At 39.2% G+C, this 4,475-nt stretch overlaps 1 long non-coding RNA gene across 2 annotated transcripts; it reads left to right on the forward strand.

The window, feature by feature from the left end:
• The first annotated feature begins 2,247 nt into the window (after nucleotides 1-2,247).
• LOC112759050 (uncharacterized) lies at nucleotides 2,248-4,267 on the forward strand. 2 transcript variants are annotated; one of them, XR_003179905.2, is made up of 5 exons: nucleotides 2,248-2,515; nucleotides 2,731-2,854; nucleotides 3,116-3,213; nucleotides 3,447-3,528; nucleotides 3,605-4,267. It is a non-coding gene; the product is annotated as an uncharacterized lncRNA (long non-coding RNA). The 2 variants fall into 2 exon arrangements; XR_003179904.2 differs by having other exon boundaries at nucleotides 2,286-2,515; nucleotides 2,745-2,854.
• Nucleotides 4,268-4,475: the final 208 nt, after the last annotated feature.

A 4,475-nucleotide genomic window follows, 5' to 3' on the forward strand; every position in this document is an offset into this window, starting at 1 on the left:
TATTTAAGTTTTAATTAATTCTGACTTTGAAATTTATTCGGTTTAAAGTCAATTAACTATCATACTGATCACAACGTGTGTTACACAGGAGGACTACACACAGAGATTGGAGGTTGCGACCTAGCAATCTCAGCCGTCTAGTGGAGACAACCCTAGCTCTAATTCCTCGGTGGTAGATCCTGATAGGGTTTGGAGCAAGACCGCCTCTGAGTCCTACAAGGATTGCATCTTCGCGTTGTGGTCGTTCTTCGCCAGTAGACTCCGCACCTCCGCATTGGCGGCTTCATCTGCCTCTGTCTCTGCCACCAGCTCTGCCGATCCCAAGAAAGTTGTCGACTTGAGGGAGGAGGTACAGAAGCTCACACAGGAGCTTCACCAACAAGTTCAACAGTTTGAGCAGAGGTACAACGAGCTTCTTGCACGCGTGGGAGACACCGTTGGCTACATCTCAGAGCTAACAGAGAAGTTGGAGTGGCTAGAGCATTTCTTAGAGCAGATGGAGGTGTACAACGAGTAGATGTGGGTTAGAGGTAGTGGTGCTGCTGGTACTAGAGGCAACACTGCTGGTAGGGCACCGATATCAGCACCTACTCTGCCGCCTCAGCAGCGGGAAGATGACGACGACGATTACCAGGATCCGTAGGGTTTAGGGATTTATTTATTTTATGCCTATTTTGTTGTATTATACTTCTTTGGCTTTTTATTATATTTAGACCATTGATATTTAATAAAATTATTAGTTTATTTCTGGTAATTTTAAATTTCTGCTCTAATTTTATAAACAAAAATTTTAATTTGACTACTAATTATGCAAAAAAAAAAAGAAAAAAAGAAAAAAATAACTACCATAGAATTTATTGGCAGAAAAATCCGACGGTATTTGGGCGCCACGAAACATAATACAGCGCCAAAGTTACCGTTGAAAGAATCCGACGGTAATCAACCATTAGTTTGGTCGTATTAATTAAAAAAGTCGGTGCAAAATCCGCCGGTAATTAGTGTCAGACAAAATAATCCGCTAGTAAAAATTTTCTGATGCCGTTTTTACTGTCAAATTCAATTTGATGATAAATATGTCGATAATTCTGATTGTACTCAACGTATTTCTTGTAGTAAATGGGATGAAAAAGCACCTAAAGAAACTACAGGGAAAACACTTTAGGGAAAGAAAATCCCGCTAAATTAGCTAAGAAACATACAGAATACAAGAAGACAAAGAAAAGAAAAGAAAACATGACATCCATATTGTAAACTGTGACCCATGGAGGCTAGACAATCAGCACAAGAATTTGCTCTTCTAAAGGCATGAAACATTTTCCAATTTCAGATCATGCCACAATATCTCCAAATGGCTGCAACTATGGTTTTTGCTGAATTGAATTCCATTGATTGATTGAGACAGAGATTAATTGTCATCTTTGAATCAATGTTAATTTCCATATCAGTAAAACTCATACTCTTAGCCAAATCTAGACTGAGCAAACCCCCCTAACTTAGCCAACATAACAGAACAAGTGCCCAAATTAGCACTAAAACAAGCTAAAAACTGCCCCTCCTGATCTTTGATGATGCCGCCACAAAAAGCTCTACCATTATTATCAACTGAACCATTTGAATTCAATTTTACATAACCCGGTTTTGGCGAGTGCCACCTGATATGACGTTCTTCAAACTCGCCAATTGTTCTTCTAACCCGACCACATTCATCTTAGGCTAGATGATAATCTTTCACAAGACGAAAAGAGAGCTCATGAATATTACCCTCGTGGGCTATATTAGGTCTGTCAAAAATATTCCTGTTTCGATGTAACCAAATAAAGTTTAAAGTGCTAGCAAAAAAAAAGGGGGCCAAGAAACCCTTTGAAAGGAGATTAGTTCGAAAGGTTCTCTAATAGCCAATGTTTGATAGGCTTATTAAAAAAATTTTTAGGGCCCAATCTGTTGTCTAAGCTCTTCCATGTTTGGTGAGCGACACAGTAGTCACACATAACATGGAGCAAAGACTCAGTCTCATTACAAATATCCAATGTTCTGAAAACCGGACCGGACTGGCCGGTTGAACCGGTTAAACTGGGAACCGGTGAGAGAAACGGTCCGGTCCTCCTCCTAAAACCGCCAATTTCAAAACAGTTGGAAAACCGGAAAACCGGCAGAAAACCGGTAGGTTGGGCCGGACCGAAAATCGGCCGGTTCTTAAAAAAACAAACCCACGCCGTGTCACTTACCCCCTCCCCCAAATACCTTCGTGAATCAAATGCCCTCAGTCCCTCACCACTCACCAACCCTAGCTTCTTCAAGAATTCAGAACCCAAACCAAAAACCTAGCCTCTTCAACGGATTCGACGCCGCCGCTCGTCGTTGTAGGCGCCTCCGCGGCCTCCTCCTCCCCCTGTTCCAAACCAAATCCCTAGCTCGGCACGTCGTCGTTGCGTCGTCTTCTAGCTTCGCTGTTCAAGGCTTCGAGTTTGAGATGCTTGCCGTGGTGTCGCCGTTGTCGTCTTGCTCTCAGTTGAAGGTTAGTGGCACTGTTTAATGATTCCCTATGCTCTGTTGAGTCTGTGTTGAAACTTGAATGTCTGATAATTAGTGATTTCTGAATCTGAAATGACGTAAATCATTGGTTTTGTGTTGTTGAAATTATGTTGTTGAAATGGATTTGTTATGTTACTGGCCTGCTGCTGCCATTTTTTAATTTTTGAGTATGATATTTATGAATTTTTGTTGAAATAGTTATTGATTTGAAGGTTAGGGTGATTATTTGTTCTGGAACTGAGTCTGTTGTTTCACTGCCTGATGGGAAAGTAAGTTCTCCCCATCCTCCATTGGATTCGTCCTGCTCGTCGCCCTCTTGATGGTTAGTGACTTTGGTGTGCACTTGTTCTTCGTTTTTCGTTTTATTCTCTGACTCTTTGTTCTGAAATCAACAAATCATTGAATGATTATATTGATTATGGGGTTTTGTGTCTTTGTTCAAATTTGCATAATGTCCCCGGAATTCTTTGCTGAGAACAAGAACATTGCAGGATTTGATAATGTAGGAGTGGCGTGTCTGATTTTTATGTTTCTATTGACTTTGTGATTTGTTTGTATTTATATTATATGGATTTCATATCAGCCAGGAAAATCTCTTTATACTACTGTTAGAGAGCTCGTGGAGAATTCGCTTGACTCAGCGGAATCGATATCGGAGCTTCCGGTAGTTGAGATAACCATGTGAGTTTGCATTTGAAAGTACAATGAACTAGTAAATGATTGATTGTTCCATGCTGACATGGTTGTTGCAGTGAGGAGATAAAGAAAAGCAAATTTAATTCTATGATCGGTCATATAATTATATACAAAGGCACACGTTTTTAAATGTTTATTTGTAACCATATTCTTGCCAACTTTTTCTTCTTTGTATTGATGTGCCATTGTTGTAACAACTATTTGTTGCAAATCAAAAGAAACCAGCTGACATCGTGGGCATACTTGTTACAAACAGAAGCAAGCTTCTGAGGTTATTGGGTGACTTAAAACTCGATAAAGGTATAGTAGGGAATTTACAGCACTTGTTTTTACTGAATCATGTTCCCATGATCACATTTATTGGAATTTTGTGCAGAGGACGAATAGTTTGAAGATGACAAAGCAGAAGTTATGAAGGAAATTGCCGCTCTGGAACCTAAGGATCGCCCTTGAGCTTAAGATAGTGTCAAGTGGCAGATTGTGTTGTGGCATTTTGCTTACTGAAATGTCTCTTGCTATAGTTTTTTAAGTGTCCATCGACTTGAGACGAGCTCTTCACTCAAATTTCAATGATTCCATTCTGTAATTTAATTTCCATTTTGTAAATTAACTGACAAATAAGTTGCTAAAATGAGCCACAACTAGAACTAGGGTATGGGGCTATGGGCACTGGTGGTTTTAGAAAGATGTGGGCAGCAGCCTGCCTTGACTCCTTTACCATCAATTTTTGAGTTTATAAATTGCTGGAGCTGGAGGTCATGCAATCTTTGACCGTCTACAAGTTTGTGACTTGTTGAACCTGAATGATGGCTGTTTCTGGTGTCTGCGTACTTCACGGTCAACACTAGCTGATTTTTAAGGTTTTGATGATTGATAAACCATGATGTTAGAATTTAATATTTAGATATGCTTTTATTACTATTTAACTTTTGAGTTTTGATTTTGATAAGATCATATGTATTTGGTTGATGATATTTTATGTAGTGTTTTAAATTTCGAAGATATTTTAAGATTTATATTAGACTATAATTATATTTTAGGATGTGTATTTATAATTTTTTTATTATTCTATTCTAAAACGGTTTTTCCGGTTGAACCACTGGTTAGACCGATTAGACCAGTGAACCAGTGAACCAGTAACTAGAGCGGTTTAATGACCGGTCCGGTTTTCTAAACCTTGCAAATATCACAACTATCATCTTCAGTCATCATGTGCCTATGCCGTCTGTAACATCCTTTAATTAGAA

Source organism: Arachis hypogaea, chromosome 16 (genome assembly GCF_003086295.3).
Source record: "Arachis hypogaea cultivar Tifrunner chromosome 16, arahy.Tifrunner.gnm2.J5K5, whole genome shotgun sequence".
NCBI lineage: Eukaryota > Viridiplantae > Streptophyta > Magnoliopsida > Fabales > Fabaceae > Arachis > Arachis hypogaea.